Source organism: Camelus dromedarius, chromosome 6 (assembly GCF_036321535.1).
Source record: "Camelus dromedarius isolate mCamDro1 chromosome 6, mCamDro1.pat, whole genome shotgun sequence".
Lineage (NCBI taxonomy): Eukaryota > Metazoa > Chordata > Mammalia > Artiodactyla > Camelidae > Camelus > Camelus dromedarius.
The window spans coordinates 77,804,644-77,819,828 of NC_087441.1; the positions used below are offsets into that span (position 1 = coordinate 77,804,644).

Sequence of the window (15,185 nt, forward strand, 5' to 3'; positions counted from 1 at the left end):
AGATCTGATTGTTTAACAAATTCATCGTGGTTGCTAAGACTTGTATATCTTGCAGATATTTTTACTAAATTAAATGAGGTTAATCTGTCAATGCAAGGGGAAAATGTGACAGTTTTTACAGTATTTGATAAAATGTCATCAAAAGAAAACTTTGTTTTCCTACACTCAGTGACTTGACTCAAATTAATCCTATGGTTGATGGAGATACTTTCAGGGCCGCTGTGCAGCACCGCAGGGATTTGCATTCTACTCTGTTAATATTTTCCTGTAACAAAAGGTAATAATGCTTGGGTTAGAAATTTATTTACAGTAACCTAACCCAACCTCATTAGTGTCATGGGACTATGAGAGCCTGATTGATTTAACATCTGATTCCCAGGTGAAGCAAAATTTCACTGAACTTTCATGAAATGATTTTTGGAGCAGCCTGAGTCAGGAGTAGACAAGCGTTGCAATGCTTGCAGGTTGTGTACTGCTTCGTTTACTACCATGCACCTATGTGAAGCAGGATTTTCCTATTATGCGGAAAAAAAAAAAAAAAAAACAACCAACTAGATGTGGATCTGACTTAGCAACACCACACCTAACATTAAGCAGATATGTGATAAAAAGACACAAAATCACTGTTCTCATTAAAATCGGAGGGTTCTGCATGCCTCTTGATAACCAAATATAAGATGCAAATTTAAAATGATTTACTTCAAAAAAAGGAAGCTAGTACATTTATTTTTCATGAGTGAAAGCATATGATGTGGTATATTACTTTGCAGCTTTTGGTATCTGAGGCTGACTCACCAACGCAGTGGGTAATTCAGTAAAGCAGGAACATGGGGAGGCAATCATTTATTTCAAAGAACATTAAGGTAGAAACATCACATGACTGGGCTTCAAGATGCTCACATTCACTTGTCACACCAGGGAATCCTTCATGTGTCCACTTCCATCATTAGCCAAGATCCAGGAGGTTCATGATGCACCCCGGTGTGTGTGTGTGTCACCCCTCAGCCATTTAACTTGCCTAATTGTCATGTTTTCTATTCAATAAATAAATAAATTTCAGTACATAAAGACAAAGAGGCGCATAACAAATAATATATCCAACCTGACCAAAGAAACAAAAAGTACAAATGGAACAAACACACTGTGTGTACCTCTTCCCAACTGCCAGCTTATGTCACCTGGTGGCCCCAAATGGAGCATCTCCTACAAGGCACTCTACTGGGAGGGTGTGTGTGTGTGTGTGTGCACGTGTGTCAGTGTGGGGTGGCACTTAGACCAGAGGTCCAGCAGTCATTCAGAAAGCACACAGCTGACCCAGGCAGGGGCCAAGCTTCAGACCTTCCTGGCTGAGCCTGTGCCCAGGGAGGTCTGCAGCTCACACTGGCTAGGGGAGGCCGCGTCACACTTGTCCCTCTATCCCCAGCCCAGCTGGAAGCCAGAAAGAGGCCCAGGTCAGCCCGTGGCCCATTTTCAGCCCTGCTCCACCCTGGCCTGTCCAAATGCCACAGGGCCATGACACACATCCGGCTGGCAAGCATTCCTTGGGCTAGAGCAGCTATCCCCTCTTCTCCGCTTTTGCCCCCTGCCTGGTGCCCCTCTATAGCTGCCCTCCTGCTCCCCCGGCCTCTCAGCGCCATCTCCCCTCCTCCTCCCCATAGTGTCTCAGCGTTTTCCTGCCTTTGGTGAGATGGGGCCATTTCTCTCAAGGGTCGTTTTAAATGTTCAGGTTTTTAAATTTTTATTTTATTGAAGTATAGTCAGTTTACAATGTTGTGTCAATTTCTGGTGTACAGCACAATGCTTCAGTCATACATGAACATACGTATAATCATTTTCATGTCCTTTTTCACCATGAGCTACTACAAGATACTGACTATGGTTCCCTGTGCTGTGTAGTATAAACTTGTTGCTCTATTTTATATTTACCAGTCACTATCTGCAAATCTCAAACTCCCAGTGTATCCCTTCCCACCCTGTTCCCCTCTGGTAACCATGAGTTTGTTTTCTATGTCTGTTTAATTTTAGATTCCACATGAGTGTTGTCATATGGTGTTTTTCTTTCTTTCTGGCTTACTTCACTTAGAATGATGTTTTCCAGGGCCATCCATGTTGCTGCAAATGGCATGATATTATTTTTTATGGCTGAGTAGTATTCCATTGTATACATGACACGGCTTCTGTATCCAGTCATCTGTTGGTGGACATTTAAGCTGTCTCCATGTCTTGGCTATTGTAAATAGTGCTATGAACATTGGGGTGCTGGTGTCTTTCTGTATTAAGGCTCCCTTTGGATATATGCCCAGGAGTGGGATTATTGTATCATATAGTAAATGTATTTTTAGTTTTTTGAGGACTCTCCATGCCATTTTCCATAACTGCTGTACCAAACTACATTCCCACCGACAGTGTACAAGGGTTCACTGTTTTCCACACCCTCTCTAGCATTTACCATTTGAATATTCATGTTTTAATTATTTTATTACAGCAGCAACATGTAAGAATGAAAAAGTGGCATCCTGGTGGCTGGGGGATGAGCCTGTGTGTGTGTCCCTGTGCATGTTTGTATGTTCCTGTATGTGTGTACATGTCCCTGTGTGTGCATGTGTGCCCTCCATGTGCCTGCATGGGGGTGGGGAGTGGGGCTGAAGCCTGTGTGTGTGACTGAGTGACATTTCAGGCACGTGGGCCTGGAGGGGTGTGCGAGGCTGTGATGCTGGGCTGAGAGGCTGTGACCTGACCAAGGCCACACAGCCTATCTTGGGGCTCAGGGCCCCACCCTTGCTTCCAGGCCTGTCACCAATCAGCTGGGGTGTTCCCTGCCATGACACAGGGCTTGGAGTCCTGACCCTAAGGGCCCCACAACTTCCCTCAGGAGGAGGGGTCTCTGGGGCAGGATGAGGTGGCTGGGTTTGGCATGGGGAGGGGGAGCAGGGAATCCAAGGGGGTGAGCACGGCTCTGGAGTTTGGGGGTGACCAGCAGCAGTGAAGTGAGGGGAGTAAGAAGGGCCTCCTCACGAGGACTGAGTTTGTCACCCCGGCCAAGGGAGCCTCTCTTCTGCACAAGGGCTAATTTAGAAAAATGTGGAAAACCAAGTTTCAGGCTCCATGGTAGATAAGTCCCATTCCAGACGGAAATAGCAGGATGTGACCCCGTAAAAAGTGGTGAGCGCACGTGAGCCATCGCCTCGCCCAGAAAGGAATTCCCCCGAGAGCCAGAGCTCACCCCACACCCACCCAGGGGCCTGGGAGGCCTGGAGTGTTGGCCCTGCTGGGGTCCTACTACCCAGGAAGATGGGGAGAAGGGCCGCTGGTCATACAGTCGAGGCCCAAGGAGGGGAAGAGACCTGCCCAGGTCACCCAGCACAGGAGGGCAGTCGGGTGGGACCCAGGCCTTCGGGCTTGTCACAGGCACCCTTCTTAGGACAGGTGCACAAGCCTGCCTGGGAAAGAAGCATCGGGAAAGTGAATAACCCTGCAGACAGGGCCAAGTTGTCTGGCTGGCCGAGCCTCAGTTTCCCTTCTGTGGAACGGGGGACGGGACGGCGCCTGCTCACAGGGTCTCTGTGAAGCTAGAGATGGTGCTGCTGTGGTGCTGGGGAGAGCCCTCCTGGTCCTCCTTACCTTGGAAGTGGCCGGAGGGCCCTTCCTGAGGGCCGATGGTGCCTGTCTAGCTGGGCGGGCTGCTGGTCCCTGCGGCCCTGACAGTGGCAGCTACACGGCTTGGTGAAGGATGGGCCAACTCCCCTTCCCAGTCACCCTGGTCCATCGTCCCCCACCACGCACCCTGGGCTGGCTCCCTCTTTCCTTCCTGCCTCCTCTTGTCTCTGCTTCCCCCCACCTGGTGTCCCTCTCTTGTCACCTCCTGTCCCTCTCTAGGACTTGACCCCCACCTTTCTCTCTCTCACTCATACACTGTCTCTCCCTGTGTGTGTCTTTCTCTGCCTCTCCCCCAGGCCCTCAGGCCCTGAGCTCAGGTCTAGCCCTGTGCAGGACCACAGAGCCACAGGGCCACATCTCTCCCAGCCCTCCCACCTTCACAGCGATGTTCCAGCCCCAGCTCTGCTCACAGTGGAGGAGCCCGGTTACAGAGCTGCTCCTGCTGGCATTTGCTGCTGCATCGCTGATCCCCCCACTTCCCGGGCAGCGCAGCAGTCTCACCTTGACCTGTTTGTGGCCCAGCCTGGACCCCAGAGCTGCTGCAGGGCTGGCTGCCTCTCCCACCTGGAAGGAGGGAGGGCCCTGTGGGCTCCAGGGACAGCTGGCACAGAGTGGAGTGGACTCTTTTTATACCCAACACCTTCTCCCTGGCAGTGGTGGCACCCCAACAACTGACCCTGCCCCGCCCACCTCAGAGTCAGGAGGCTGTGGGAGGATGAAGGGTGCTCATGGGGCCCACTGAGAGCACTGCTGCCCTCAGCCCCCCTCAGGGTCTGCCTGGAGCCGGGGCTGCCGGGCAGCTGACGCGGGGCAGGGGCACGGGCCTGGTCAGTGCAGGGCCTCTCACTGGACGCCCATGGCCCCCCTGCACCTCATCCGTTCCTCACCATGAGACACGGCCACTTCATTCTGGTCATCTAGCTCACGACCGGACACCCCTGTGACTGACAGGCCCCACATGCCCAGTGAGTGTTTACAGACTGAAGCAGCACAGCCATCACTAGATCTAGACACAGGCTGTACCCACCACCCAGGAGGAGCCCCGGGGCCCCTGTGGTCACTGCTGCCCTGAAGGGGTAACTTTGCATCTGCCCTGTCATCTTAGTTCCTGCTGGTTTGTGAGTTGTGTGCCCGTGAATCACTGCGTGCCCTCAAGAGGGTGTGACCACTGGTCCTCCAGGAAGCAGACACCGACACAGAGAGAACTGTGACAATTTCATTAGGGGTGACAATAGGAGAGAACAGCAGAGGGGGCAGGTTGGAGCAGGGAAACATTCGGGCCGTAATGCACCTCTGACATCTTCTCTAAACACATCATTGCCACAGCTGAGGGGCCCCTTCAGTTGGCAAATGGACTGTGCTGTAAGGCAAAAAGAGTTATTTATTTTAATAGGATCTTATTTTTTCCTGATTTTGTCTTCTCTAATGTATGTATGGCCTCTGACGGACACTGTAGTCTGTGTGTGCATCTCCGTGTCTATACAGAATGAAAATAATTATTTTCACATCTCAGACACAGATCTCAAAATGTGCACATTCTCATTATTATATTTCCTTCTTTAACTAGTAAGACCTAATATTTAATAGAAGAAAGGGACCTTTTGCCTTATCTTTAAAGCAGAGAATGGTAAGCTCTGGGCCTGAGCTCTTATATCTTCAGTTTAATTTAATGTACTTCCTAAGGTCTCTTTTGATGATTCTGTGTGCAGACACTTTCTTTTAAACTATGAGAATGCTGAGTGAGAAATATGTCCCAGTCATTTTGCAAAACAATGTGTGTGCTTGACCCAACCCTTCTCACAATGACGTCAGGGACCAGCGTTATCCCCCGGCTCACAGACAACAACGCTGAGACCCTGTGGGGGTCCCACTGAGTCTTGGTGTTAGGGGATGAACTGCAAGAACTCATAGAATCAGAAATTGGATCTTGTGACATAAATGTGGAGATGCCAAGCTGACAGTGGGCATGGTGACAGGAGGGAGCAGGGGTGTAGGGACAGGGGTCCTACAGGGTGTCTCCTGATCACCCCTGAATTCCCCCAAAGAACCGGCCTCATGCTGAAGGGCAAGGCACCTGCTCAGCTGATCTAAATCCTGCCTGCACTTTTCAAATCACTGGGGCAAAAGAAAACTTCAGCCACACAAAATACCCTGAAAAAAACAAGCTAAATTTCAGTTTCTCTGATATCCAGAAATTTCATCCAGACCCAGAACTTTCAGAAATCCAAGAGAACAATCATCTTTATATGAGGTTGTGAACTGAGGGCTTTCTGGAGGCACTGGGTTCTGAAGGGGATACGTGCATGGCTGCACTGAGTCCCCTGCACACACACGTGGCTCTGAGTGGACCTCACGCTGCATTCGCACGGCCCGCCTGAGCTGCCCGCCCTGCCGGGAGTGACCTTCCAGCTCCATCTGAGTGAACCCAACAAACGCCCACTGGGCAGCCCCTCAATTTCTTTCTTCCCCTCCACACCCTCTTATTCACTCCTGTGTGTCTCATGTGTCCCTCTTCTGCACTCTGAGGCCCTGCACGGGCACATCTGCTATGGTGACAAGCTGTCTGCTGTGAATATCTCTCTCCCTCACTCGCTCCCTTACTCCTCGAGGCAACCCCATGAGCCCCTGAAGTTAGGGGTGTGCTTCACCCCTCACAGAGCACATCACATGGTCCATGCAAGAGGCACATCTGCCAAACTGGGACTTCAAATTCATTTGATATTCTGTCAAAAGTCTCTTCTGTTCTATACAAGAGACACCTGCTTCCCAGGTCAGGATGGGGAAATGACACAGTCCATCAGATGTGTGTGCTGGGAAGCTAGACAGACATCACAATGTCCCAAGTCAGATTTCCTCAGGCATCGCAAGGCCCTGGAGTGCCATCTCCCCTTCTGCAAAGACTCGACAAGGGAGCAGAAGCACATGCTCTCATCTTACCGAGTGCTGTAACTGGTGGTGGTGGGGGTGGCGGTGGGTGAGACGGCATAGGCCACAACAGAGGTGGGGGTGGCGGTGATGAATAGCCTCTGAGAAATGACGCTGGGTGTCCCATCAGGCGAGGCACACCAAGTGGTCCTGCACAAGTACTGGGACATCAGGAATCCACAGTGACCTGCAGAACAGAAGAGAGAGCTGTGTTGGATGACAGACAAAAGGAACAACACCTACAGAACCTGAAACCCAATGCAGCAGCTGTCAGCACCGGGCACCCTCCCCTCCACCGGGTGCCCAGACAGCAGCACAGGGCCACACACTCGACCTTGGGGATAAAACACTGTTGCCACACGACACCGCCGGTGTCTGTAAGTGGAGGAAGGCGAGAGTCCTGCCTGAGACGATGTACAGAGGTTCCAGCAAATTGATAAAGTAGGACCTCCCAAACAGGAAGCCTCTCTGTGCAGGACAACCCACCCTGACACCTTCCCCAGCTCCACAGAAGCATGGTCTGCATGAACCAGAAACACAGAGAAAGAAAGGAAGTGAAGGCCTGGTTTTCCACATAGAATCAGAGCCGCACCTGGGTACTTGCTCTGTCTGCAGGACCCTGCCAGACCCTCTCTACTCCCTGCTCACAAAGGGCCCTCCTCCGCCAGCAGGAGCTTCCCCTGGGCGCAATGAGCTCTGAAGAGCTGGGCATCCTGCAGTCCTGTGGGGGAGCTGGCAAAGTGCTTCTGAGGGGACAAGGCTGTCCTCAGAAGGGAGTCAGTCTCCGCTACAATCATCCTTATACGCAGGGATGTCTGGATTTTAAGTTCGCTAGGAAAAGCACACTACGTTTGTCCTATGGGAAAGGGAAGGGGGAAGTCTCAATCCTGCAAATAACACCAACGGGATTTTAGCTTATGTGGAAAATCCCATGGTGTGTGATGAGACAGAGAAGAAGCTCTGACAGCATCAAGGGCAGAACCAACCCACCGCGGGATGGAGAACATGATGCCAGGACTGTGGTGCAAATTGGTCCTGCAGGGAAGTAGGCATTTTCACGGCGGGCACTTTCCCTTCTAGACTGAATTCCCTACTATAAATGCACCATCTCTGAGAGTCAGGCTTTTCTGCCCAAGAGTACAACTGGAGGCAGCGGGGAAGGCACCTATACCTCCCCAGAAGAGACAGTGATGGCCTGTGATATTTACCACACCCAGGAAGATTCAAAGTAGCACAAACACCAAGGTGTAAGGCTGGAGGGGTGGCTTAGCTCAGTTTTCAGTTACGAGGAATTGAATGGGCATTCTACAAAGGAGAATCCCACAGCCTGAGCCAGGAAACCATTCAAAGAATGACAACAGGAACCTGTCTCAGTGACCCAGGAGCAATCCCAAGAGAAGGAGGAAAAAAGGAGTTAGCCAAGCCAGGAGAAGTCAGTATGGAGCAAGGGCTTTCAATTCTTATGCTATTTTAAGAAAAACACAGTCAAAGCCTGAGGTCCTCAGCCCTCATGCACTCCCTCGCTGATGGCTTCTGCAAGTAACACTCAAGGTGACAGGGGGAGAGGAAAAACCAATGGACCCTGGGCAAGAGTATGAATTTGAAAACAGAAAGACATGCCAGACTCATAACAGAACACACAGTCTGCAGACGAGGCCTACAGAGGCTGCTGCTGCAAAAAAAACATTACATATCCCAGAGAGACATCCACCGAACACGACCTCCCAATTTATCTGGGCCTCCGTGGTCGCCTCAGGAGGGCGGGAGCTACCGGGGAACACCGGAGACACACGAGGTTCTGAACCGGAAAAAAACCACAGAAAGGTTGGAGGATTAGGCTTTTCAGAGTAGAATATACTCAAGCAAAACAAAAATTTGAGCCTTCTTTCCCATATGACAATCGCTCTCATATCACACCGAGTGGGAGACAGGTCTCAGGACCCTTGACTGAAGAGACCACAGGCCCCGGGTTCGGGTGTGTCTTCCATAACCGATCATCGGCTGTGGAAGGTCAGGGCTCCACTCGCTGCAGACAGTGACAGGGGCGGGCTTCTCCTCCAGGGAGCCCGGAACGTGGTGTCTGTTGAAGGCCCGTGTGCAGAACCGACACGTCTGCCCTCCGTCAGAGGACCCTCTTTCCCTCTACAACAGACACCTCCCTCCCCAGGGCAGGACGGGGAAGACGCGGTCCATCAAGTGCGTCTGCTAAGGGACCAGAGGGACAAGGCTGTGAGCCCAGTCAGGGCCGCCCGTGCACCGGGAAGCCCCGGAGAGCGATCTGCCCTTCTTCTGCAGTGACTCAAGGAAGAAACAGAGGACTATGCTTTCCTCTTACCGAGCAGAGCAGCTGGCGGTGGAGGGCGAGGTTGCACAGGGCACCAAGGGGGACCAGGTGCAGGTGCCCAGCTGGGCGACGATGGGCCGCTCACGGGGCAGGCCACGTGGGCTGGTCCTCGGAAAGGTTGGTGCCCTCCGGCCCACGGGGTGACCTGCAGGACAGAAGGGAGGGCTGGGTTGGATGACAGACAAAAGCGCCAACACCGACAAGAGCCGAAACCCAATGCAGCAGCTGTCGGCACCGGGCACCCTCCCCTGCACTGGGTGCCCAGTTGGCAGCTACGCTGCATGCACTCCATCAGCCCTGGGCCTGCCTTCAGCCTGGGCTGCACAGGAGGCTTTGGGGATAAAATACTCTCATCAAACTTCACTGTGATGACAGGGCATACTTATCCCCTAATTCCCAATCCATAGGCAAAGCCAGGAAAAGTTTGTTGAAAAGGAAAATGCTAGTTCCAGGTATTATTCAATACAAAATGACCACTGGACCACAGCTGAAAACAATTACTTACTTTGGTTTCCTCTTCCTCCTGAGCCGGAAAGGCGGTGCCATTCCTAACAGGGTTGCCACCCGGCCCTGAAGCTGTAAAGGGAGAGCAGCGCTGAAGGCTGATTCTATCTGACAGATTCCGTGCGGGGGAAGCACGAGCCGAGCCCTCCGTGCCCTCCTCCAGGAGCTCTCACTCCGCCCACGCCCCGGGCTCTTCACAGAGTCCGCAGGTCTCCCTCACACCTCAGGTGACCCCGAGGACGAGGGGAGACTGGACCCCTGTCCCATGACGAGGACACCACAGGGCCTTGATTCAGGTGTTTTCGTAGCTAATCACCCTGGATGGGGTCTCAGGGCTCAGATCCCTGGCAACCAACACTGACACAGGGGACTCCCAGCACACTTCAGGGCAAATCAGTCTGTATTCAGATTATACATTAAAGTAAGAAGTGTCTTTCGTAGGAAGAGTATCAACAACCCCTGACTGTGAGCTCCACCTCTTCCTCCTCAGCCTGTTGGTAAACTGTTAAAAGCCTTCTCTCTGACAGCGCATGTCTTGTATAAGTGACCAGATGTCACGTAAACATTTATGAAAGAAATGGACTCAATGACTCATGTTGTAATAATCGGCAAAAGAATGGTGAGTTACATGGAGTAGCTGGTGGGAGACTTTAGAGTTACACGTTAACTCTGGGAGAGGGAGGCTACGTAGTCATGTCACTTACTAACTGGCTACTCTAGGTCACTGTGCAAGCTTTTTTATAAGAACGAAGGGACCTGCAAAATTAGTGAAGAAATGCCTGCTGCCTTAAAGCAGATCTTGAATAGAATATTTAACCACCAAGGCAAATGAAAAAAAATGGTTTTCTCGTTATACTGCCTTCATTCTAAAATTTCATCCATGTTATTTTCCTGAAATTAGAAGAAAATTCAGCCTTCAAAACCGTGTCCAGGCGGGAATAGAGGGCTGACGCTCACGTCTTCTAGTGCACAGAAAGCAGCCATGCCAGCCACGCCAGGCAACCAAGAGCCTGGGGGGCGGCCCGCAGTCCCTGGAGGGGCGTGAGCTCCACCGCTCACAGGGGACAGAGCCCTGCTGGCTGGTGGCATGTAAAGAAAACAGCATCTTGTCACCTAGCTGTGAACCTGTTCCCCACAGTGAGTGTGTGGTGTGGTGTCCAGGAAACCCGACAACTACCCATGGGGACAAGCAGCCCACTGGGCGGCTCCTGCTGCAGAAATGGAGCTGCCGCACTTCACAGTGCGCTCCTTACCTCTCAGGGGAGGGTGCAGCCTGTACGGTCTTCCTGGGGTGGGCTCCTGCCTCATGTATTCCTCTGTCTGCCTCCGTCTGCAGATTGCATCCAATCTTAAAGATAAAGAATGGCTTCAATACAAATTACACCACCAATTCCTCTACTAGGCACAAAACAACCAGTCCTTAAAAATCTCAAAACACCCGTAAAAATGTGTCAAAATTCTGTACCTCTGTTTCAGGTGGGCAACTTCCCTTCTCAGCTCAGAGGAGTTTTCCCTTCTCAGGTCAGAGTTTTCCCTTCTCAGGTCAGAGTTTTCCCTTCTCAATTCAGAGATTTCCCTCTCCAGCTCCTGAGCCCTGAGCTGTGGGAGAAAAACACCTCCACGTTCAGTTGTGGCCGACTGTGCACAAAGGGAAGGAAGGAAACAAATTCTTACCGAGCTGTCTTGGGCCTTCTTCTCGGCAAGAGTGACCTGAAAAAGTCAACACATCAAGAAATACCCCATGGCTAGGGGTTCTCAGGGCCACAATAACTGTCTGCATCAGGTGCTGAGGACTCGCTGTGTCAGGAGGAAGGCAGGTTACCTGGTGTCTCCAAGTGATCTCTGCTTCCCGCATTTGCCCGTGACATTCTTCAAGTCTTATCCTATGAGTTACAAATTGTTCCATCAGAGAAGACACAATGCTGGGTATGCTGTTAAATAACCTGCCCCAGTCCACGTTATCTGCACTGCACACTCACACACATCATCTCACCGCTCAAGACACACTGCACACGGCTGCAGAAGCACGGCAGGTGCAAAGCTGTTTCTGCAGCCACTCCTTCCGTCACTGTTACTGAACGCCTGCCCGGTTCTGCCCTGACACAATTCCCCCTCCCGTTCTCAGCATTTCCCTCACGTGTCCTGTGCTGAGCATCTTTCATCACAAAGCTTGATTCTTCCTTTCCTTACATCCTGACCCTACTTCTTACCCCTGGGTCTCCCCAGCAGCACGGGAATGTTTATTGGTCCGACTGACTCTACACTAAACTGCTATCCTCAGGGTGAGAACGGTTTATAGCACCTTCAGAAACATCTCTGTGAACTGTCTCTCCTCTCAGTCTGGCCAGCACTGGGACCAGGAAATTCTTAGTAACTTAATACTTTTTAAAGTTAAACGTTTAACTTAACATGTGTAAAACTTAACACTTTTCCTCCTGTGTGAAGCCATGTATACAAATGTCTTTTGTTTGGGTCGGTTTATGATATTGTGTCTAAACATTTTAGAAAAGTTTTCAAAAAATCCAACAGGTGTTTTCAGAGCCGCAGGTGCAGAGGAGCTGAACTCACTTGTACCATCTTGTCTCCTCTTCAGCCAAATTTGCCTCCTCCTTTGCTGCCAACAGCTGCTGGTTTCCCACCAGCTCACATCCGTTCATGTCCACCTTCCTGAGAGGGGAAAGAAACTCTGAAATTCTGCCAGTTTCCCTCCCAGAAACTGGAAGGGAAGAATTCCATGTTCCTTTCGCCCTTCCCCATAAATGCTCAGGCTGATAAATACACAGGAAAGAATTAAAGTACCCCCACTAATAAATATGAAAAAACTACACCCAGGCCTCTGGCAAGTGTTTGGTATCCGGGCTTCCCTTCAGCGTCCCCACCCCTAATCATTTATGCATAAAGTAAACACACAGGAAAAGCCCACGTGAGGTGTGCTCTACGCCTCCCCACCAGGCTCAGGCTCCTGTGCCTGGGACAGCGAGAGCTCACTGTGTTTCAACGTGGGAATCAGGGTCTGACCAAGTCATCACAACCAAACACATTAGGGTAAACAAGCGTTCATGACTTGTTTGATTTCTCCCACAGAGAGCCCAGATTTCAGTCAAAACCTGGAGCAAAACCTGATCCTTTAGGAAATATAAGAAAATGTTTGTTTTTGAAAGCGGGTTAATGGGTGTGATGTCCATGACCTCTCCCTGAGAATGACAGGAAACTCTGAACAAATTATGAAATCCATGATCGAATGTACCAAATTGCTAACAAGCCAGAAAGGGACATGAGGCCAAGATGGAGAAGAAGAAAGCCCAGGACTGGGCCCACCTTCTCCGGGGGTCAACCGATAACTGCAGAGGAAACCACTGAGATGCAGAGCAGCCCAGCAGCCGGTGTCCCCTACGCACGGGCACCACAGTCAGGCAGCTGGAGCTCACGGTCCGTCAGCGAAGGTGATCCCTAGAGAGACCCACAGGACTTAGCTGGGATCCACGAGAGCTACATGCCAGAAACAAAGGTGGACAGGAGACACACGGGCCTCACGAAAGCTGGCTGCACTGACTGATCTCAGCTGCTAACCAGGTTAACAGGATGTAGCACTGCTGGCTCCCTGACCACCTGCCAGCTGTAATGCCCACCTTCTCTGCAGCAAGTTAACCTCACACGAGGCCTCAAATTTTCTCTATTTTCTACCCAATGTCTAGAGTTTATTAAAAATGATAGACACATGGCAAGTCATGACACTTTGATGTGGTTGAAACCTAAGGAAAATAAAAATGGACCTAGGGGGATCCAGATAATGAAGTGACTAAATCTGGTCCAAGAACCTGCTAAAATCTCAAACTAAGTACAAACAAGACTCTGGTAACCAGTTAGAATGAACAGAAGCAGCAGATTACAGAAATCAAGGTCGAAAAATAAATGCACATCTGTACTGATTGAATATGGTAAAGAAAATATGGTGGTAAGTACTCTGAAACATATTACAATATCCACATAACTCCACACATTCATTCACACATTGTCATAATTAACACGGGAACGTCTTACCCTTCAGTGTCCATAGTTCTCTGTCCACTGATTTCATCAAGGACGCGTACTTTCTTCACCTGCCTTTGGAAACCGTCTTCCTCACATTCTTTCAGAGATCCCGATGCAGCATGGTGGTCTTGCATTTTCTTTTTACCCTCTATAAACATAAAACAACTGGCTTTGTGTGTGCACATGTGCACTCAAGAGCTTGGCTGTGCTGGGGAGTGGAGAAAGGAGAGAATTCTGAAGGCAGGAATCCACTTTTTACCTTCCCAGTGCAAATTCATTGCTATTACAGGCATGTTTCATTTTATTGCCCTCCCTGGTAATGCATATTTTTGAACAATTGAAGATTTGTAACAACCCTGAGTACAGCAATTCCATTGGTGACAATTTTTTCTGGCAGCATTTGCTTATTTCTTATCTCTGTGTCACATTTTGGTAGTTCCTGAAATATTTGGTTCTTTATCATTTTAATTAAAACAGGCATGACATTCCTTTAAGGCAAAGCCTAATCCAGCGGAAGTCCCTAGTTCTCAGCAATTCTATAAATCCTGAGAGAGGTGAAGAGGCTTCAGAAGAAAAGTGTGAAGCCAGCAGGGGTTGGCCCATGAAGTTTAAGGCAAGATTCCATCTCCACTGCATACCTGTGCAAGGTAAGGCGAGAAGAGCTGACCCAGAGGCTGCTGCAAGTGCTCCAGGAGATGAAGCTAAGGCAGCTAATGAAGGTGGCTGCACTAAACAACAGGTTTTCAATGCAGAGAACTGCAAGGGGAGGCTACCCAGCACCATCACAGCTGGAGAGATGTCAGCGCCTGACATCAAGGCTTCAATGGACAGGCTGATTTTCCCGTTAGCGGCTAACGAAGCCAATATTCATTTAACATTATGAAAATCCTATGTCCCATGAGAATCAAGTGAAATCTACTCTGTGCTCTATAAATAGAACAAAGCCTGAATGACAGCACATCTATTTACAACATGAATATTTTAGCCCATTGTTGAGACCTACTGCTCAGAAAACAAAACAAAACACAAAAAGAATTTTCTTTCAAAATATTACTGCTCATGGACAATGCACGTCATCCAGGAGCTCTGATGGAGATGCATGTGATGAATGCTGTTTCCATGCTTAACACGACATCTATTCTGCAGCCCATGGATCAGGAGTAATTATGACTTTCAAGTCTTATTATTTAAGAAATACATTTTGGAAGGCTTTAGCTGCCATACACAGTGACACCAATGATGGGTCTGGGCAAATGAATGGAAAATTTTCTGGAAAGGATTCACCATTTTACACGCCATTAAGAACATTCGTGATTCATGGGAAGAAGTCAAAATATCAACATGAACTGGGGTTTGGAAGGTATTGATTCCAATCCTGATGTGTGACTTTGAGGGGCTCAAGACTTCAGTGCAGGAAGGAGCTTCAGATGTGCTGAAAATAGCAGGAGAACTAGAGTTACAAGTGGAGCCTGAAGATATGACTGATTGGCTGCAACCTCATGATAAAATGTGCATGAATGAGGAGCTGCTTCTTATGGACAAGCAAAGAAATTGGCTTCTTGAGATGGAATCTACTGGTGAAGATGCTGTGAAAAAGGTTGAAATAACAAAGGACTTAGAAGAGCGTATGAACTTAGCTGATAAATTATCGCAGGGTTTGAGAGGACTGACTCCATTTTGGAAAGAATTTCTACTGTGTGTAAAATGTGTCAAATTGCCTGCG

The 15,185-nt window shown here is 49.7% G+C and overlaps 1 long non-coding RNA gene across 1 annotated transcript; it reads right to left on the minus strand.

Moving 5' to 3' along the window:
- Positions 1–4,859: 4,859 nt before the first annotated feature.
- LOC135321606 (uncharacterized) lies at positions 4,860–8,998 on the minus strand. Its single transcript, XR_010381479.1, has 3 exons — positions 8,918–8,998; positions 6,595–6,769; positions 4,860–5,017 (listed from the first exon to the last, which is right to left on the minus strand). It is a non-coding gene; the product is annotated as an uncharacterized LOC135321606 (long non-coding RNA).
- Between the last annotated feature and the right edge of the window lie 6,187 nt (positions 8,999–15,185).